Source organism: Chiloscyllium plagiosum, unplaced genomic scaffold (genome assembly GCF_037043375.1).
Source record: "Chiloscyllium plagiosum isolate Xiang-an unplaced genomic scaffold, Cpla_swu_hap1 HiC_scaffold_7, whole genome shotgun sequence".
NCBI lineage: Eukaryota > Metazoa > Chordata > Chondrichthyes > Orectolobiformes > Hemiscylliidae > Chiloscyllium > Chiloscyllium plagiosum.
Genome location: NW_028270145.1, coordinates 78,462,739 through 78,486,026, shown reverse-complemented (window position 1 = coordinate 78,486,026; position 23,288 = coordinate 78,462,739). Strand labels below are relative to the sequence as shown.

Below are 23,288 nucleotides of genomic sequence, written 5' to 3'. Positions count from 1 at the left end.
ATATTGTCAGGGCCCATAGCCTTTGCAGTACCCAGTTCCTCCAACCATGTCTTGATGTCACATGGAGTGAATCGAATTGGTTGAAGACTGGCAACAGTGATGCTGGGGACTACTCAAGGAGGTCAAGATGGATTATCCACTTGGCACTTTGTAAACATTTGTGTTTACCAGCATGCCATTATTAACTAATCTTTCCTTCTTTATATGTCATTTCCCATACTCCCACATGTCAGATGGAAACTACACATGAACAATACTGACATGAAAATCTGAGTGGATATCTGGCCACTCTAGGTCATATAAGTGATAGAAGAGAAGATCTGAAGAGCTGGGAGAGTGGTAGTAGTCTTCTCAGGAGGAAGATGAAGATGTTGAACTAGAGGAATTTCCCCTTCAGTGTGAAAGACTATTGTAACATCATGCACAGGAAATACAAACAGGATTTAGTTGATACCCGATTCCTGTAGATTGAGGTGAGTGCAGTGGTCACTCATTGATTATAAACTTGCAGCTGATCGAAAGGCAAACAGCCCTGTTTGTTCCCAGAGGCAAATGTACCTTCCATTTGTTTGTTTTTTTCCTTTGTTTTTGCTGTTGCTGAATAAAGGTGAAGGTTGTCAACCAGTTGAAGTGTTTTCATTATGCGGCGGTCGCACATGGAATTATGAAAAGATGTTAAACTACCCTGGGCACTTGAGAAAGATAGTATTCCCTTAGGCAGGGTTTGAGGATGTGATGAGGTTAAGGGTGGGTAAGCTGTGCAGCTTGGTTCTTAAATAGTGATAGATTTATAAGTGTACAGTTGCATTTGCAATGAGTTGAAGATGTGCTATTTATGTACATTGAGAACTGTTTCTTTTTTGTTCCCCTTCCATGATGGGGATAGTAGAAGATAACTCTTGGCTGGCATTGCTTGACCTGTTGAGGCAATAAAAATGGTGTCAGTGCCAGGAATTCCGGGAGCTGGCAGCAGGGGTGAATACTCTGTCACTGGGAAAAGGAAGGATATGAGGAGTGAGCTGTCATAAAGGCATGGTGCATAAGTATAGTGGGGTAACAAAGTTAAAAATCACACAACACCAGGTTATAGTCCAACAGGTTTAATTGGAAGCGACGCTCCTTCATCAGGCGGTAGTGGAGGGCTCAATCGTAACACGGAATTTTTAGCAAAAATTTACAGTGTGATGTACCTGAAATTATATATTGAAAAATTGATTGTCTGTGAAGCCTTTCATCTGTTAGAATACAGTGATAGTTTCACTTCTTTTATGTGTAAATCACAAAACCTTTCTTTAAAAAAGTTGCATTCTCGGGTTAGCTGTTAACAATGGTGATAGCTTGACAATATGTTGAAGGTGTTAGCCCCCTGTGTTCTCTGTCTATGCCATGATGCTTAGATTGATTCTAATCTAAAAAGTGAGATAACGGAGTTTTACATAAATTCATGCAGTTTTTGAGCTCAGAGTTCTCCATGAATGCATGCATTTTTTGAGCAAAGTACAATGTAACCCTGCAAGTACAAATTCACCCCACAAAATATATGTGTGCATGTGGGTCTTTGTCTGTCTGTGTGTGTGTCTGTCTGTCTGTCTGGGTTGGGGGTTGTGAGTGTGAGAAAGTGTATGTGTATGTGTGTGTGTGTAGTGAGTGCAGAGTGTCTTAAGTCTATAAGGGGGTGCATGTGTGAGTGTGGGAATGTGTATGTTTGTAAGGGTGTGTGTGGGTGTCTGTGTGCACATCTGTGTGTACGTGTGTCTGTGTGTACATGTGTCTGTGTGTATGTGAGAGTGTGTGTGTAGGAGTATCTGTGTGTGTGTATAGTGCAATGGTGGTCACCTGTAATGTGACATGAACCCAAGGTCCCGGTTGAGGCCCTTCCAATGGGCACCGAACTTAGCTATCAGCCTCTGCTCGGCTACTTTTCTCTGCTGCCTGTCCCGAAGTCCACCTTGGAGGATGGTCACCCGAAGGTCCGAGGCTGAATGTCCTGGACCACTGAAGTGTTCCCCAACTGGGAGGGAACCCTCCTGTCTGTTGATTGTTGTGCAGTGCCCATTCATCCATTGCATCTCCAAATCAAATAGTGGGGTAAGTTTTGGAAAAAATAAGGTGACAAATATCCTTAGAGTTCAGACAGGAACTTCCTCGAAAATCATTAAAATGAACATTTAGTCAATTTCTGATTGAATTCAGCTTTTAAGTTAATGTTTCAAATCAATGACATTTTATCAGAAATGGCAAACAGAACCTAATTTTGATGAATGATCATTGACCTGAAAAGTTAAATGTTTCTCTCTCCTGGGATGCTGCCAGACCTGCTGAGCATCAGTATTTAACAGTCTCAGCATGATGTTGAACTCTTCTTCCATCATCTTCACCTCCGCGCCCATTTCTTTGGACAAGATCCTTTCTCCGTCCCAACAGGTCTCTTCACCCAGCTCCAACACTCAGCCTCCATCTGGACCCATCCCTCTGGCCTTTTACCTGCACTCGACCTGCACATTGAGAACTGTCGTCGTGACATTGGCCTTGTTATCACACAGTCTGCCATTTCACACTACCTACTGTTAGCCACTAACAGTCTTCTTTAACAGCTATTCATCCTCCCAGCCAGATCGTTATTGATCCTTTGTCTGTCGAACTGTTCTTCTTTCTTTGGGCTCCATCCCCACGTACCATTTATCCCTTACTTCCTCCCTCCATCCCATCTTCTGCATATAAACCAACATTTTCCAAGCTACCATCAGTTCTGAGGAAGAGTCACTGGACTAGAATCATTAACTTTGATTTCTCTTCACAAATGCTGCCAGACCTGCTGAGCTTTTCCAGCAACTTCTGTTTTTGTATGTTTTTAACTCAAAATTATAGTATCTACAGTACTTTGCTTTTGTATGAGTGAAGATGTTTCTAGACATTCCAAAGCCCGATTGGAAAAAAAATGTCAATGTTAAGCATTCTGCCCAAATTGTCAGCATGATATTTTGATGGAGGGTTCCCACCGAATGCTTCAATTGACTTCTCCCCAGAGGTTCAGTGGATATTTCAGAGGTTAGGTGAAAACTTCACACACCTGCCATTGTACGTGCCTGAAATTCTGATGATATACACCAGAACCCATAATTTACAAAGCTGATGATATGTTAGTTGCAGGCACTTCAGGAGATTTTCAGAGTGTTTGGGAAAACATGATAGCACATGTTTAGAATGCAGCATGAAACAGAATATAATGGAGCTCGAAGTTCTCTCCATCTCAAATATGTGAGGTAAAGTTACATCGAACAATGAACCTTAAATGACATTAGATATTTAATTAAAATCTTTTTCAGGGAGAGTATATGACTTGATTGACATATGAATAATTATTATTGGATACTGGTTAGAAAGCACCATATTTTATTAATTTACTGTGCTTTAGCAAAACTCAGACTTGGGAGAGAAATAGATAAAAATGACCCAAATGTGCCCCCAGCTTCAGTTTTTTGTTCATTACTTTGCTTACAAATATATCAATAAAGGAAGGGGTTGGGAGAAAGCAGCTAGGTGGTTGTGAGGTTATCTTATCATGGACAGGTTCGGATAAGTTCATGAATAGGAAAAATTTGGAGAGATATGGGCCAAGCTAGGCAGGTGGGACTAGTTTAATTTGGGAACACCAGAGGGTCTGTTTTCGTGCTGTATGACTCTATCACTCTATGACAAGACTCAGATTTTTAAAGAAGAGTGATATCAGACACAAAATATTTTCTCTCCATTTGCAATCGGACCTGCTGAGTTTTCCAAACACTTTCTGTTATTATTTTAGGTTGCCAGCTTTACAATGTTTTGCATTTACTTTAAGGCTTCGCTGTGATGTTTCAGATGGACAAAATAACTTCAAGAATCACTGAACAGAAAAACTGTCAAAGTTGAAACCAGTCAGCAAGCCTGACATTCTCAGCGGAATAATAAAACTCAGTCAGTTAATGTTCTAATCTTGAAGAAGGCTGCTTTACCTATCTTTACCTGCTTTACCTAGGCATTCCTGATGAAGGGCTTATGCCCGAAATGTTGATTCTCCTGCTCCTCGGATGCTGCCTGCCCTGCTGTGCTTTTCCAGCACTATACTCTCGACTCTGATCTCCAGCATCTGCAGTCATCACTTTCTACTGCTTTACCTATCTGTAGAGGTTGCTACAACTAATAGACCTGTATTGCATGATAAGATAGAAAAGTGTACAAGAAAATATTAAAATAAAATATATTAACACATTAATAAGCCAGAAAATGTATGTGTTCTTGGCAAATGTGTTTCAATATAGATAAGTGTGAGATGGTACGTTATGGTAAAAAGATTATTGAAGCCATGTACTGCCTGGATAATAAGCGTAAAATTAATAGTCCAGCAAAGTGATGGAGTGTTCAAGATGAACAAAACACTAAAGGATAACAAGGCTGTTTTGAAAATAGATCAAATACTAGCAGATTTTAAAAAAGATAAAAATGAAATTTTATCTTAAACTTGTATAGAATCTTTGATCATGTGAAATATTGTGCACACTTTAACTAAACTATTTGTTCATGGAATGTGACCAGCTTCTTGCCCAAATGTTCTGTCAGCCTTATTCCCTGCTTTTTGCCCCATGGTGACAGATGCTAACGCCATTCGAAAACTGGAAACTGGGTACCTATTAGGTGAAAGTGAGGACTGCAGATGCTGGAGATCAGAGTCGAGATTAGAGTGGTGCTGGAAAAAACACAGCAGGTCAGGCTGTGTCATTCCTGAAGGGCTTTTGCCTGAAACGTCGATTTTCCTGCTCCTCGGATGCTACTTGATCTGCTGTGCTTTTCCAGCGCCACACTAATCTGAACTGGGTACCTATTGCCTGGTGATTATTGCTAGTGATGAGAATTTTGGCTTCCATGCCTATTATTTTGTCTTCAGTGAAACCTGATAATTCAGCTCCATGTTCTTCCCTTTAAATAAACGCAATTTAACTTATTGATTGCTGTTACCTATAACAAAAAGAAATGAAGTGGAGAGAAATGAAGTTAAATATAATGAAAGAAATGCTCCTTGATAATTTGATGGTGACATATTCGAAATTCCTCCCAGTTGCTGTCAGCTAATCTGCAAAAAGAGACATATTAATGATGTGTTTACATGTGACGTCAGTTTGAGTTGTCCTGTTATACACATTGATAATGCCACACAGAACAAGAAAGGAAAAAAATAAAAACAGAAAGTGCTGGAAATATTCAGCAGGTCTGGCAACATCTATGGAAACCGAGTTAACATTTTGAGTTGAAAGTAACTCTTTCATTTAATTCTGAAGAACATTTTCTATATTTATTTCTTATTTCCATCAAGCATTGTATTTTTCCTTTACCTTAGCAAGCTAAAAGGAGTTAATTGATTCTGGGGTTTCTCAGTGGTTAGCATTGCTACTTCACATTGGTAGGGATTTAGGTAGATTAGCCATGGGAAATGCAGGGGTAGAGCGGAGGAGCCTAGGTCTGGGTGGGATGCATTTCAGAGGGTTGGTGTTGACTTGATGGGTTGAATGGTCTGCTTCCATACTATATGATTCAAATGCTACTTACTCAATCAAATTTGTGAGTGAAGATCTCCCTTGCATAAATCCATGTTGACTATCCCTAATATGTTCATTCTTTTCCAAATGTGAGTAAATCGTGTTGCTAAGAATCTTCTCCAACAATTTCCTTCAACTGATGTAAGACTCACTGGCGTATAATTTCCTGCATTATCCATGTTTGCCCTTCTTAAACAAAGGAGCAACATTGGCTATTCGTGTGGGTCCTTGTTTGTGGCTAATGAGGTTACAAAGATAAAGTTATGGGATATGTTGACCCATATATGGGTGGGCACAAACTAACTGCATAATTACCATCATTTGCTTCTAGACATAAGGAGACTGGAAAACCAATGTCATTGAGGCCAGGCAGTGCAATGAATTATTTCACTAATACTTGTAACTCAAAAACTTGACTGGGTCAATGGTGTACCACTGTGGTGAGATGATGTTTCATCCCCCACTCTGCACTTTCAGTGGGATAGGTGGAAAATTATAAATCAGATGTAAATCTTCAGTTTCCAGGGTGAATTGGAATTTCACATCCAAGATATATCACTCCACATTATTTCTGTACAATACTAATTTAGTCCACTTTTACAGTACCACTGCAGTATTTGTATGAAGCAGTCATTGAAATTTTCTTAAAGTTGTTCTCTGTCATTACTTTATCTTACTGAAAGTGGATGCAATCTATCCATATTTACCTATTGCAAATTTAAATCTTTTTTATCTGCTCAACCTTCTCACTCCTCGTCGGAAAAAAAGCTTTTCTTTCACAAATCCTTCTTTATACCATCACCTCTGCTGATATATCAGTGAATCCATGTTGTATGCACCTTATTTTGTTTCTTTTTTTCTTTTTTTTTCTCTTCTTTCTTTTAACCCCCACACTACCACCTAACTGCGGTAGTGCTTATTTTTTCCCCAGCACCCATGGTGTGTGTGTGTGTGTGCAGGTGTGAGACACAAGGTGCACGAATCTTTATTCAATTTCCACCACCAGGAAGATAGGAAAACACCCGAGTGGCCAGTGACAAGCAGTGCCCTTCACAAAAGGCAATGCTGTGTGATCATGTATGCATCTTATATTGTACAAGTGGCAATTAATTCAATTTACACACAATATTCACAATCCATTGTGTAGATGACAGTGCAAGTTTTTATCTTAAAACATTAAAGCTGCTCTAATTATATCTGAAGCTCAGATGAAAGGCAATTTACAACAATTTATGTTGTCAGAATAATATAGGTACCACAGCTGTATGCGTTCTTAAAGGGAAAGGTAGCATCATCGATACTTGATTTTGTGTTTTTTTAAGAAAATGAATTCATATATAAATTCAGTTGAAATGAATACTGTTATTGTAAATTAATATTTATGAAGTCTTGAATTCAGAATGGCCCAGAAATGATTCCTGACCAACATGAAATAAAAACTAATCCACATCAGTATAAAAGACAATGGGCAGGATGGTGAGTATTAAATTCACTTAACTCCATCGCCTGCAATGATAGTGAACAGTATATACCATTTTTTTGTGGATGGGAATGATTTTTGTTTGTGTCCTGTGGTAAAAATGATGGCTGTGCCATAGTGGAATTAATTATAAAAGTTTGCATTACTCTTGCGCACACGTAACCAATTAAGACACTATAAAATTCTAGATGCTAAAGGCAGTAACTATTTTGGGATTTAGTCAATAAACATATTTTCAGCAAATCTTTTATCAATTTAGTTGCATAGATAAAGCTTACTTTGAAATGAGAAGTGGAGAGTGTAGCTGTAATACAAATTTCTTGACTTGAAGTAGTTGCAAACTTTATTTATCTCTGATTTATTTATGTTTTTAATAGCTGAGAAGAAACATAAACCAAAATAAAACTACAACAATGAAATCTTTCAGTTATCCATCACAGTTATTGAGATAGAATTGGTGGTATATGATTATCTTTTGTATCATGTAGAGGTCTGCAATTTCCCAGTGAACAGGTTTTAAGGTCACAATGTTATAGGGAATTAATGCCAAATTAGATCATTTCAGCTTTTATAAAAAAACATGTTATTCAATTTGGGTGGGTTTTCAAAGCACTGGAGATGAGGGGCTGGGGAATGGGTGGGCCCAACAAATTGGTCAGAATAAAAGAAATAATGTAGCTAAGGTCAGACTGAATGAGGAAAAATAAAGGAAAATATAAAATGGGAATCATTAGCACACAGCCAACTCTAGTTGGGAAATTACTAGCAAATGTAACCTTTCCTATGGTTTTAAAATAAGAGCAAGGATAATATTTTGCTTCGTTCTTTTTTAATATTTGGAAAGCTGGGAATATTTGGCTCACTTTAACACTAAAGTTTATGTTCTAGCTGTAAACAGACCTATGGAGATAAGGTAGAAATTGGACTGAGGTCTGATGTTTGAGGCTCATACCCTGCAAAGACACTTGAAAAAGATTGACTTGAAATCAGATGGGATGTTTTAAGGTTTATCAAATGGTCACAGAAAACAGGAATAGGTAAATTCGAGGCTTAAGCATGGTTTAAGCCGCCTTAAAATGACCAGAAAAATAAGCATATTTCCCATGAACTTTATCAAACTCTCACTCTCAAAATGATCACTGCCAATTGGAAAGCAAAGGTTAACATGGATAGACGTCGACTGCATTTCACTTTTCTAGATTTTTAAATATTTTACAACAATACAGTGCATGACTAGTTGCATGTGTATTCACATGTTGCTGAATAGCTTAATCTATAATTTACACACTTTGTGCTTTACTGAACACATAAACAGGCTGAGCAAATAAGGCAACAGATGAAGATTTGTGCAGCGCAGAGTTGAAATAATACTGATACTTTACGAAGAAAACAAAATGTGACATGGTGGAATCATGGAAAACAATAATGACTATTTTTTATTGATTACTGCCCGGGGTAGAATTTGTACTTGGTCAGAATGGTGCACAAAGTGATTGCTGGTCACCTGATACAACAATTTGATTCATATAAATTACCCTGGAGATACACATTTAGCTGCATCATGCTTCATGCTACAAATTGCTAATCCGATTAGAGTAATTGTTCATTTAGTTCATTAGTAACAAATGTTTGGCGATGGGGAATGGTTGTTGTCTTTAAAATGGATGGTATATGGAGCTTTTTAATTCCACTTCCCAAAGTGCCTTTCCATTCACAATAACCCGGTTTTCAGCAGACAAAAGAAACATAACCCTTCCCCCTGCACCAACTTCCCTAACCCCTGCTGCAGGCACAGATTTGTCAGAGCCATTCAGTTGAGACTGATTATGATGGCAGCAGATGGGCTTCACTCGACAGCAGATCCACGGTAGTTTCTTAGGGACAAGAATTAATAGGCCCAGTTGTAGGATCGCACACAGAGCATCAGCAGTACGCTCTTGATCTGCTGTAAGCTCCGCTCCCCGAGGAAACTGCCACCTTCAAAGCCAGCGGCCGTCCCTAAACACATGTTAAGTGCCCCTCTCCCTGAGAAATCAGTGAAGCACAACAAAGCAAAGGGAGAGATTGTTTTCACTGCTGTGGCAGGGTTTGGACTGCAAACTGGAGAGAAAGTTTATCAACTCTGGATCTTTGTTTGGTGCTGTTTGATTGCTTTGAGGATTACTCTGTTATGTGAAAGACCTCTGCTCTAAGGATGTTTTCTCATAGTCTGGGTAAGAAGCATAAACCTTGCAATATATTCTGGCACTATTGAATTTATGGTAAATGTTTAACAAGCTGTGTTTGTGTGGCATTTTACTGCAAGGTCTATGTTGAGGACAACTTAAGTTCTCAGTGGAAAAATCAGCTATGCTGTTATGCTGCACTGGATCAGAAAATCGAAGGCAGTACTTTCTTAAGATTGCATAATATAACTATCCTTCATTATTGAACTATACGAAATTGTGTGGATGTTGAGATTTTTGTTCTTCCTGGAAGGTAAACTGAGCTTTGCTTATATTAATGAATGTACATTTTTTAACTTAACTTGCAAGGTACGTATGATTTGATGACATGCAGCATTTTAAGTAGAATGTAACTGTTGTCACTATTTCTAAGAACGTCTGTCTGTGAAGCAGACGATAGGGCCAGCGAAAGACTCATTATTTGGCTGGAAAACACAATTGTGTGCCCAGTTGCTACTGGCAACTGCATGTGCTGAGTCGCTATCCAGCTGTAAGCTGCTTAATTCTGTACGATAGAAGAGAAATATGATCATTTTAGAGTATGAAAGCAGATATTGAAGCATTATTTCGCAGTCTGATTAAGGTTTTGTTTTGTGGATTAATCCAGTAACATCCCTCATGATCTTGTCTATTGAAGCGCATTCTGCATTAAATAATTGCACGGTTTAATTCCATTCCCCCTGCACGTACACTGCATCTGATAATCACAGCTATCCTCCTGACTTTGCTTTAATTCTTGATCATTGCAAGGAACTGTCCCGCAAGAGCTCTTCAGAAACACATGTGGAAAATGATGGATCTTAATAATGCTGAAATTCATTTTGGTGGACCTAGCATCTTTGTAGCATATAAATGAAACATGTGTGTGCCACACTTTTTTTTGCTGGGAATCTCTCGTGGGACTTCTCCAGTGGTGAATACCATAAGGCACCGTGGGAACTATTTTCGACACAGGACTCTTCCCTGTGTCCAGTATATCAACAATTATTACATTGTGTATAGAGAAATCTGTGTGTTGGCCTTGTACAATAATTTCAACTTCAGTTAGTAGATATTTGAAGAATGTAGATGATAACATTTTATGTTTTTTGAAATGTCTGGGATGACTCTTTTAAATGCTAATTTAGATAGGAAACATTTGACAACTTATCTAAATGTTGGAAGTAGTCCAGTGAAGGATGAATGTTTTAAATAATTAAGATAATGTATGCAAAAGGACATTTTCATGTTATCACCACACAACTATTTTGGCTGCATATATTTGGGTGGTTAAATTGGGAGCCTAAATGAACAGAAATATGTTCATTACTATGTGGCTGAAAGGTTTTAGTTTAACATTTAATTGTTCATTCTTTGGAATTTCTGTGGTGTCATCTTTATTTAAACATATAATGATACACCTATTGTAGATCTGATATTACTGACAAAATGTTCATGTACTTTCTCTCAACTCTCAGTTCTGATACTTCAATGGTCTTCAATGTTTGCATGATTACATTTTTAGAATCTCTTCATAAATTTTGTTTTTAAATTTGAACACTTTTGCTGAATGGTCTTCAAGATTGTAAAGTACTTCAAATGGCAACGTTACATGTTATGTCAAAAGTTTTAAATTAGGTAGTTTCTAATTTCAACCACATTTTTTTACACTGCAGTACAAGCTCGGTTTTACTTTTTGCTAATTAATGTCGTGATTACTTTCAAGTGAAGTGTACGATTGCAACTTCCATGCAGTTTACAGATTTGATGATGCTTTGTGTCAGAAAATTTGCTTGATATGAAAGGTCACGGCAGGTTGCATGCAAAATAAATATTGCAAAATGATCTCATATTGTTCAGAACTTGAAAATGAATGTTGTTTTTTGGGATTAATATGCTTGTCAGCAAAGCATAACACATGAGTAACTTTTTTTAATATGCTGGACTTGGACCGAAGCCAATTGGCCCCAGAAAAAAGTTTCCATGTGCTGCTACTGCACTTAGGCGAAACAAACTGCTGTTGCAGCAATATTTTTGTTTACCCACACACAGCAAGTAGTGGTTTAGGATTTCGTATCTTCTACTCTGCAGTAGTCTGTTACATTTTTTTAAACTAATGTAATTTGTTTTTCTTTATAAAGTTGCTACATGGACATATGAGGAGTCTGATTTGGAAAGAAGTCGCTCAGATTTAAGTTAAAATGTAAACTAATATTTTCCACCTCCAGTTGTATTACACCATTATTTGCTGAAATGTTACGATAGTACTGTTGATTCACCAATCTGCCTTTGATAAACTGATTATAATGCAAGATAAAAACAAAGGTTGTCAGCTGTTGTGATCTGCTCGGAAAGGTATGCTTTGTCCAGGCAAAGCCCACTAAAGACACTCGTTTACATCAATTATTGAACATCTCAAAGCTGGCTGTTGCTATCAACTGACTGAAAGTCATTTCTTTCCTGATCAGTTTTGGTCATGCAAATACGTTGATTTTGAAGGAATTATTAAGGCTAAAATTGTCAGTTAACCACTCAGCAATATGTTTTAATTGCAGATATATTTCATATGAAAGTTCATTTATTAAGCCAAATTGGCAATGAAGTTATATGTAGAAAATGCTGCACACAATGAATTAATACATAACCAATTAATAATACAAAAGAATGAATATAATGAGAAAGATTTTATTCAGATTTGTATTTTAAAATCAAGTCTTATTTAATGAAACACTTTTTCTTTATCTGGAAGATTACACTAATACTGGATCATCAGCATTACTTCAGTGTCTGACTACCTTATAAGCGTCTGACAATACATTAGAAGCTAAGCAAACTGACTTTCAGGTTAAATACCATTGCTATAACAATTTCTATACTAGAAATGTCTCTCAAAATGTTGGGAAATTCACCAGGCTCTTTTCATTTCAAATCCCTTTTGTTTTGGAAACAAGCCAAATTAGTATTACGTAGTTGTTTTGACTTTAATTAAAATTCAGCACCAATGTTGTTTTTTCTTAGCTTCATCCATTGCACTGCAGTAAAATATGTAGGATTTGTGAGCACTCCTCAAAGATATTTCAGACAGCTTTCTTTGTACAGCGCATACCTGTGCAGTTTTCCACATGTTTCAGTATATGCTAGTGTTGTAGAATATTGCCTTTCCTTTGGTGTTGCTGGGCCAACATCCTGGAATTCCCTCCCTAATAGCATTATGGTTGTACCTACACAAATGGACTGCAAAGGTCAAAGAAGGCAACTCACCTTCAGCTGATAACTTAAAGGGGATTTTAATAGTAATTAAAGGATATATTGCAATCTGGTCACCATATTTTAGAATATCATTTTGTATTTTTGTGTAGATATATTTACTCAATACTAGCAAGTATTTAGAACCATTCAGTTTTTCCTGTTTAAAAATTCTGTACTTTTGAGTAGACATGTTTGTTAAAGTAATCATTTTGTAACAAATTTGCTTTCCTAGTGCCTTCATTTAATTACACTACTGAGCCAAATATATTTTATTTGCCTCAGGCACCCCATGAAGATCATTTCATTTTAAACTTTACTACAAAAGTTTTTTGCCCTTGTAATATTATATTGATATTTAATAGGAGCTTTTGTTTTTTTCCATGCAACAACTTTTGTAGTTGTTACACACCAATCGCCGAAGAGCTCCCTTTTTTTGTTACAGAAAGTCACAGCATGTATGCCTGGGGAAGGAGCATAACAGAACAACCATTCACTGTTTTCCCAATGGTGTCACATGCCCCAGTATTTGGCAAACAGGAATGGTTTTCCAAATGGATTTTCTAAAGAACTGAACCTTTTTTAATATAATTGAAAAACCTATTGTTACTTTGGAAACATAAACTTATTTTGTTACAGCACACATATGTTAACTTATTCATCTTAAAAGTGCTGTTTACTGATTATGCAATGAGAAAGCTTACCTTTGTCAGTTTAGATTTACTTAGAAACCCAAGACAGTACTTTGCTTTGCTTACTTATCTAGTTGTTACTTTACAGTATTCAGCACATTATTATTTTTGTTTCTAGTTCAGGATGTGTGGCTTCTCTGATGTAATGTTCCCATAATTGTACCTGAAAATACTGTCTTATTTTCAAATCTGTGGTTATGTTTTGAGGAGTTACAAAACAAGACAAATGGTTGCTGCTGAATTTGATGAGAGATTAAAATTAGCAGTAGCATTCCTTTATTCTTCACTGCAAGGATCTTTTAAAGCTACATTCATGACTTCCTGACACTATTCAAAATGGCTGGCTCAGTGCTGGAAGGCAAGTGGAACATATAGTCTAAAAATTAAGTATTTTAGCACAAAATAAACAGTTTTTTGCACATAAAGAAAAATCAGTGTTAGCAATGGTAGTTTGCATTGCATGAAAATGTAAAATAATGCACCATTTTCTGTTCAGTATGCTGTTCCTATTAATTCCATTCACTGTGTTGAATAGCTGTCATTCAATACTATGTTTCTGAGCTTGAAAAGAGACTGAAACATTGTAGTTGTTATTAACTATGACACTAATCAATGCCTATAGTCTTACCACTATTTGATTCGGTGCAATAAGTGGTCCTGCTGTTGCAGCTTCTTCACAGTCTCAATGGATGAAAATCTCACTGGACGTCTATCCATTTTGACAACAATTCCTTATCCCTCCCCTTTTATAAAGATCTATAGAGATGCAGTGGGCCTGAGCTTGGTGTCTTCAGTTAATCATCTAATTTGTCAAAATATGCTGCTGCTCCTTCACTCTGTAGCAGCCTTGCAGTTCTGGTTACAATGAGGAGGTAAACAATAATGCCATTAGTTAGTAATTGATGTTTTAATGCTTTTGGGTGTATGAATATGGGTTCATAGTAAGTGACAGAGTAACTATTCACATTAAACTGCATCTCCTGCCTAATATTGGGAGTTCTCTTTCAAACTAGCTCATATTATTGGTGTAGCAAATGTGCAATATACATATGCACAACCATATACGTTTCTTTGACTTTTTCTTTGCTTATCAATGAGCAAAGAAAGTCAATGTTACATTGTAAAATGGGAGATAGGAAAATATTTTCTCTTGTGTGCGTCTCTACAATATTTTATAAAGTTATCAAATATGTCAGATTGTCAATTTATTTCAATGCGTACAATTGTTAAATAGTTATTGAAGCTGAGATTATATGCACTGTTGCAATGATAAGGATGAAGTTATCAATCTTCAAAATTTTCAAGTGTTTCCATTTACATTATGCAATCTGTAGAATGTATTGAGATTTAATTCTCAAGTAGAATTACATAAACTCTCCAGCATATGTTTCTCTTTATGGAAACTGATATCTTGTTTTATAAAGCATGTGAAATCCACATAATAAATGCTATCTTAAGACATGGAACCTTATGTTCCAAGAGTGTGAAAATCAGTTGTGTGACTTGAGTTTTATCTTCTATGTAAATCTGCTTTTATTTCGTAGTGTTGTGAAGAGGGATTCATTGTCATAGCCACATTTGATTTGAGATATTACAGATCTGTTGAATAAACTCAATTTTCTCCAAAATATCCAGTAATTTATCCATTGATTGTGAAGAATCCCATTTTACGAAGTAGGAGCAACAGCCCTTCTACAGATTACATATGAACAATAGTCCAAAGACCCACTCAGGTTTATTAACTCTATTTAAGAACATTCAGTGTAGCTGGTTTAGTGAGTACGTGTACTCTCACTTGCCACTAAATTTCAGCACAATGTAATAGCTAGGGCCAGATTTCCCTTTCCACTGTGTTGGCAGTAAAAGCTGACATCCATTGTGTTGTCAACCTGCAGCCAAATTGAATTGTAGCTTCAGTGAAAGGACCATTTAGTGTGATGTAGTTTCCCTTCTGGTGCCTTTAGTCTGCAGAGCCAGTGCCTTACATTTTCTAAGTGTGCAGTGGGCCTCAGTTAAAACAATTGGAAAAATCAGTTGCAGATGCAATATCTGCAGGTGATGTTACATCTGCTGCAACACAGATGTAATGCAATAATGATTTTACATTATCATGCTAATTGATATATTTGAACTGATAATCATGCATATCTCAATATCTGAATGCAATTTATGATGCAGACACCATAGCTGTGTTACCAATTATATCACTGTGGCCACATTTTTGAGGATAACAGCTTTTCTTTAAACGTTAATTGCTTCATTAACATGTCAGTAGCATCTGCATTGTTCAGCTTTGTATTGAATGGATCATAGAAACTTTCACTGATGCTAATGTTTGCACATCAGGAGAAATTCCAGTTTAGCAAAGTCTGGCAACTTGGCAGATTTATAAGCAATCTGACATAAAAATTACACTGCCCTTTACAAAATCACACTGCCCTTTAGTATGGAGAACTCTAGCCCCTGTTGAGCTGAAATTTAGAAGGACAGAATAGAAGTACTTCAGGAATACAAAATTGGGTATTGCTACTTTTGTATGATTTTCTGAAACCTACATGATACTTTTAGTCCTGCAATCTCACCATGTATTTTATCAAGAACAATATAATTCCTTCTTGTTAAAGGAACCATGCTTCCTGTTCAATAAACAAAGTAGTCTTTGATAAATGGGCTCTGGTGTGAAAATCTGTAGGGCTTTATCTAGGCTTCCATTAGGAAATTAACATAATGCTCTCCAAAGATTGTGCCATGTTCTTCTGACAGCTCATGCAAGGAGCATGTAACTAGGAAGGCATAGTTAGGACATTAGGACTCCCATGCTGAGACTTCCCACTAACATTGCTTATTTGGCAACACATTGTAATTCAGAGTCTGGCATACCTGATATGTCAAGTGAGTTAGTTGGTGGACTCTACAGGGGAATCCACAGCACATTTATTCATACATTCATGAATGCTACTTTTAGTATTAGTATTTAATGGAAACGGTCAGATATTACTTATGGACTATTTAACCAAAAGTACATCTTTCTGTTTCTTTTGGGTGCCACTTTCTCTTTCACTCTGTCTCTCTCTTGTGTGTATGTATATGTACATATTTCACTCACGCTCACTCTTTCTTTCTCTCTCAATCACTCAAGTGTTATGGTGCAAAAAGAGACCATTTGGCCTATTGTGTCTGCATCAGCTCCCCAAATGAGCATCATGTCTTTATGCAGGGATATGAAGGAAGGACAGGAGATTGGCACTTTTGCTTCTGTGCACATAATCAGTCAAAATCCTCCTTGAAGGCTTCAAATGAATCTCCCTTTTCCACATTTCCTGGCAGTGAATCCCAGATCTGAATCACTTGCTGTGTTTCTTAAGAACAAAGTATTTCCTCACCTAACATTTGCTCTTGCAAATCCCATCAGATCTGCGCCTGCTTGTTCTCAATCCTTTTACCAGCTGCAATAGTTTCTCCCTATCCAGTTTCCTCATGATGATAATTTCTATCAAATCTCCTTTTAGTCGCCTTCTCTTCAAAGAGAAAAGTCCCAACTGCTCTGATATATTTCTTCATGAAATTACTAAACTCAAGAACTATGCTCATAAATGTATTCTGCTCTCTCTCTAATGTGTTTATGTCCTTATAATATGTTGCCCATAACTTAGATAATTCTCTAGCCAAGGCCTATACATGTTCAGCATCACCTCCTTGCTGTTGTACTCCATGTTTCTATTAACAAAGACCAGATACTACATGCTTTATTAACTGCGTTCTCCACCTGTTCTCACACCATCTGTGCAGATACTTACCCAGGTTCCTCTGCATTTGCACCCCTTTTAAAATTGTCTTCCTTAAAAGCATGGAAATATAGTCACAGGAATAGGACTTTGGATGCCTTGATGAAGGGCTCCTGCCTGAAACGTCAGTTTTCCTGCTCCTCGGATGCTGCCTGACCTGCTGTGCTTTTCCAGCACCACTCTAATGTTGACTCTAAACTGCAGCATCTGCAGTCCTCACTTTCGCCCATTGGATGCCTTGAGCCTGCTCCACCATTCATTATGATTATGGTTGATCATTGAACTCAATGCCTTAATCCTGTCTTCCCCCCACCCCCCACACACATCCCTTGATTCTTTTAGCCACAAGCTATATCTGCCTCCTTCTTAAAAATAAATTGTTTTTGGCCTCAACCACTTTCTGTAGTGAATTCCACAGGTTTGCTACTTTCTGGGTGAAGATATTTCTCCTTATCCTGGTCCTTAAAGGTTTTATCCCCTTATCCTTAAACTGGTGCTGGACTCACCATTGTTGTGAGCATTTAATCTGTCTAATCCTGTTAGAATTTTATAGGCTTGTAATCAAGTCCATCCCTCCTCCCCTCGTCCGTCTAAACTCCTGTGAATACAATCCTAACCAACTCGATCTCTCCTCATACATCAGTCCTATCATCCTAGGAATCAATGTGCTGCTCTCCTCTATTACAAGAACAGTTTCCTCGGATAAGGAAACCAAAACTGCATAACATTTCAGATGTGGTCTCACCACTGCCTTATATAATTGCAGCAAAACATCTTTGTTCCTTTCCTCAAATCATACAGTTTGCCTTATTTGACTGCCTGCTGCACCTGCGTATGCGTTTGCAGTGACTGATGCACAAAGACACCCAGGTCACCCTTTTCTCATTTACAGCCATTCAAATAATCACCTTCCTATTTTTGTTATATTGCTTGTCCACGTTCATCCTACCAAAATGCATCACCTCACTTTTCTGCACAGAATATGATTTGCCACCTATCTGCCCATTTCACCAACTTTTCAATGTCCTTTTCAAGTTATTCACAGTTCTGAGTTTCCTATCATCCACAAATTTTTAAATTGGACCTGTACTCCATGGTCTAGATCTTTGTGTATCAGGAAAAGATGATTGTCCCAAAGTTGTCTTCAAGGGAAACTCCTTGACAAACCTTTGTCTTGCTCAAAAATAGATCCAATGGCCATTACACTTTTTCCTATCTCTCAGCCTGTTTGATTTGATGTATTTATTGTTGTGTGTATTTTGTCACAAAATACAGTGAAAAGTGTTGTGTAGTGTCGCCACTCTCCAGTGCCATCTTAAACCACAGAATAATAAATGAAAGCATAGAATATAAGGGCAGAAAAATGAAGGAAAAGTGTCCAACTTTTATAGTCCTTCTTGTTAAATGCTCCACCATGGGCCTGGTAGTCAGGTATGAGTCCCCTTCTCTGCGCTGCCATCACTGGAACAAAGGTCACCACTCAGGCGCCATCTTGCCTCCACTGATACCCTCACCACTATGAATCCTGTCTGGACCTCACCAATGTAGACACCATTGATGCTGCCAGGTACTGCACTTACCCAAACCTCAAGTTGCTGCCATGGGTCTATTTCAGGCCCAGTTCACCCTTGCAGCCACTGCTGATACCGCCAGGTCTCGTACTGGACCCAAACTCACCACTGCCTCTGCCGCCTCTGTGGATCTGCACTGGATGCAGACACAGCTGGAAACCCAGTCTTGCCTCTGCTGCAGCAGCCATGAGTCAACATTAGGACCACCTTGTCAATGACAATTCGCTGAGAATCCAAACTCTCCTCGGCCACTGCCACAAATCTGCTCTGGGCTCATAATTTAGATCCCTTTTTTAATGTCCTGATCCATAACTGTTCTCAAGTGTGTTAGCACTATATCAAGTGCCTTTTGGAAGTCCACGCACGCCCCATTAACAGCATTTGGTCACACTCTGTCATTTGTCCAAATCATCTCACATATTGAACAAAAGTGGTCGTCGCCAAAACACTGAATGAACACTCCTACCCACTTCCAACTACTTTGTTTTTAACTCTCTGGGCTACATTTCTTGACAGATATTCATGATGATCCCATCTGGAGTAACGGTTCTCCGGCCATTTGTTTTTTTTGATACTGTTTCCAGGTGGCCTCAGTATGAATGTTTGTTTGAATTCTCAACTCACTAATAATTAGTTCAGTAGTGGAGCTTAGCCTTTGCTTTTTATTTTGATGTTGATATGTTTATTTGGATTAGTTTAGAAGCAGTAAAGTGGAATATATTTTTGAAAATTCTTTTATTGAAACTAGTAGTGTTTGACAGACTCATTGAGTTGTTATCTCAACAGTTTTATTTTAAATTTCTAAATGGATTATTTTACATAACTTTTAAGACTCACTATTGTTTTCGTATAGCATATGGGTTTTATACATAAAGCACACTGAGTGAATGGATAGTGAGTGTATGGCTAAGTTTTGTAAAATATACCCTTCAACCGAAACTTGGGAACATTTTCAAATTTATGACTGCTCTGAGATGCCAAGAACCATGAACTAGAAGCTGACTAGATTAAAACTGTGGATGGTGGTGGCGAACAGTATGACATGCCCATCGTTGCACTGGAAACTGCTCGATCACAAGTTCAGGACATGGACTTGCCATTTGAACCTTTAATCTGTGCCAGAAAAAATTGCAATGATGGATCTGAGGTTGAAAATCCATGAGGATGTCCTCTTCCATTCTTAAAAACCTCTGAATCCAATCTTTGCAGTTCAGCCTTCAACACACTTATTTCCTTGAGACTGATTACTAAACGTAGTGGTCTCGGACTTAGCCCCACTCATCGAGTCATAGAGTCATAGAGATGTACAACATGGAAACATACCCTTCGGTCCAACCCGTCCATGCCGACCAGATACCCCAACCCAATCTAGCCCCACCTGCCAGCACCCGGCCCATATTCCTCCAAACCCTTCCTATTCATATACCCATCCAAATGCCTCTTAAATGTTGCAATTGTACCAGCCTCCACCACATCCTCTGGCAGCTCATTGCATACACCTACCACCCTCTGCGTGAAAACATTGCTCTTTAGGTCACTTTTATATCTTTCCCCTCTCACCCTAAACTGATGCCCTCTAGTTCTGGACTCCCCGACCCCAGGGAAAAGACTTTGTCTATTTATCCTATCCATGCCCCTCATAATTTTGTAAACTTCTATCAGGTCACCCCTCAGCCTCCGACACTCCAGGGAAAACAGTCGCAGCCTGTTCAGCCTCTCCCTGTAGCTCAAATCCTCCAACCTTGGCAACATCTTTGTAAATCTTTTCTGAACCTTTCAAGTTTCACAACATCTTTCCGATAGGAAAGAGACCTGAATTGCACGCAATATTCCAACAGTGGCCTAACCAATGTCCTGTGCAGCCGCAACATGACCTCCCAACTCCTGTACTCGATACTCTGACCAATAAAGGAAGCCACACCAAACACCTTCTTCACTATCCTTTCTACCTGCGACTCCACTTTCAAGGAGCCATGAACCTGCACTCCAAGGTCTCTTTGTTCAGCAAGACTCCCTAGGACCTCACCATTAAGTGTATATGTCCTACTCAGATTTGTTTTCCCAAAATGCAGCACCTCGCATTTATCGGAATTAAACTCCATCTGCCACTTAGCCCATCTGGTCCAGATCCTGTTGTAATCTGAGGTAACCCTCTTCGCTGTCTACTACACCTCCAATTTTGGTGTCATCTGCAAACTTACTAACTATACCTCTTATGCTCGCATCCAAATCATTTATGGTAAATGACAAAAAGTAGAGGAACCAGCACCGATCTTTGTGGCACTCCACTGGTCACAGGCCTCCAGTCTGAAAAACAACCCTCACTACCACCCTCTGTCTTCTACCTTGATCCAGTTCTGTATCCAAATGGCTAGTTCTCCCTGTATTCCATGAGATCTAACCTTGCTAATCAGTCTCCTATGGGAAACCTTATCGAACGCCTTACTGAAGTCCATATAGATCACATCTACTGCTCTGCCCTCATCAATCTTCTTTGTTACTAAACTCAATCAAGTTTGTGAGACATGATTTATCACGCACACTCTCTACAACTGGATCCTCCTTTTCCTGACCCACAAGCCACAATCAGTGAAGATTGGGAACAATATTTCATCCTCCCTAACACTCAACACTGGAGCCCCCCAGGGTTGTGTACTCAGCCCCCTACTGTACTCACTGTATACCCAAACATTTGGCGTCGCCAATTATCAGACTAATGCCATTTACAAGTTCACTGATGACACCACCATAGTCAGTCGAATCTCAAATGGCGATAAAACAGACTACAGACGGAAGGTGGAAGACCTAGAAAAATGGTGCACTGGCTCTCAATGCCGGCAAAACCAAGGAGCTTATTACTGACTTTCAGTGGGATGTTACTGATGCCCCCCTACACCTTTAACAGCACAAAGGTGGAATGAGTGGACAGTGTCAAGCTCTTGAGTGGTCATCCATATCAAGCTTTCTTGGACTCTTCATGTGGATGCACTGGTTACAAAGGCTCAACAACGTGTCTTCTTCCTCAGGAAATTTGGCATGATGGTGAATACCCTTGCCAACTTTTATAGGTGCGCCATCGAGCTCATTCTGTCTGTATGTATCACTACCTGGTATGGCAACTATACCATTCAAGATCGGAGACGGTTACAGAGAGTGGTGAACTTGGCCCGGACAATCACAAAGGCCAGCCTCCCATCTATAGAATCCATCTACCAGGCTCACTGCAAAGGAAAGGCTGCCAGCATTCTCAAACATCCATCCCACCCTGGCAATGTTTTTTTACAACCCCTATCATCGGGGAGAACGTATAGAAGCCTGAACATACACACCGGCCGGTTTTGAAACAGTTTCTACCCGACTGTTGTTCGAATACTGAATGGACTCTCAAACTCTTAACATTCGCCTGTACCTGTGTTTATGTTTTTGCTGCTGTTTACCTATTATTTACTTATCTATGCCACTTAGCTCTGTGACCGGCTTGTATTGCTCGCAAGACAAAGCTTTTCACTTTACCTCGGTACACGTGACAATTCAATTCAATTCAATTTAAACAGGTACAATACACTTCTTTGAATTTAATACCATTTATTCTGCTCATCGTACATTGTTACTGACATTCTGAGTCCATGCACACCACACTAGATGCATTTCCCCTCATAGTCATACTTTCTGAAGCAAGATCATCTTTGCAGAAATCTATGCTGATGCTTATAGTTATTGTCTATTCTCAGTATTTAGTTATTTCTTCCTTTAATTATAAATTCTAAAGTATTCTCATCATAGATGTTAATTTAGCTGACTTAAATGATCTGTCTTGGCTCTACCTTTAATTATTGTAATTGGAAATAAATAAGTAAATGCCCATGAACCTATTGTTTGCCAGAATGGAAATAGTCTAAAAGGATTTTGAAAATATTGCCAATTTTGATTACTATAGAAAGGCAAAAGTAACACAGTCCTATACTTCAATAAGAGTAAAGGTTATGGAATTCAATGAAGAGTGGTTTAAAGACTAACAGAGACTGAATTTAAATGCTTCTAAGAATGGGAGATGAGATCCTCATGGATTTTCTGTTTTAAAAAGTGATTTTGTTTTTAAGAGAAAGGTTATCTCTCTCTTCTACCTTTCCTCCACCCCACCCACCATTTGAAAAATCTGAAGTGCATCCCCTTGTGCAGCATCAATTATTCTTTGACAATCAGTTTCAATATTGAGGAAATACAAACATGCTGTGAATAATAAATATGTTGGTCCATTAGTGTAGCTGGAATGCAACATAAGAACATAGGCATATAGGAACAGGAGTAGGACAAGCTTGATGGGCTGAATAGCCCCCCATGTAATACAATCGTGGTTGATCTAACACTTGAATGCTTTTTACTCACCTCATCCCCATAACCCTGTATGCTACTAGTAATAACAAGTCATTCAATCTCCATCTTAAATACACTCGAAGACTGATCCTTCACACTCTTTTTGGTAGAGAGTTCCAACCCTTTGAGGAAATTAAGAAAATCTCCTAATTTTGGAGCTAAATGGCATCCCTTTTTTAAAAAAATTGTGTATCCTAGTTCTAGACTCCCTAACCAGAGAAAACAGCTTATTTGTATTCATCTTGTCTATATCCTTTAGGAATTTTGCAAGTTTCAATGAGGTTATGTAACATACTTCTAAATTTCAGTTGGCTAATTCTAACACCATAGGATAGTCCAGTTATCCTAGGAACAAGTCTGGTGAAC

At 38.3% G+C, this 23,288-nt stretch overlaps 1 protein-coding gene across 3 annotated transcripts in view; it reads left to right on the top strand.

The window, feature by feature from the left end:
• The window catches only part of nckap5l (NCK-associated protein 5-like), a 643,060-nt gene that overhangs the window by 142,118 nt on the left and 477,654 nt on the right, over positions 1-23,288 (top strand). The window contains exon 1 of one of the 3 annotated variants that reach the window (XM_043694062.2): positions 8,914-9,263. The exons of the other annotated variants lie outside the window; for them this stretch is intronic. The gene's annotated coding sequence lies outside the window, so the exon portion shown is untranslated. Of the gene's footprint in view, positions 1-8,913; positions 9,264-23,288 lie in introns of those variants that run through there. 3 annotated transcript variants of the gene reach the window in all.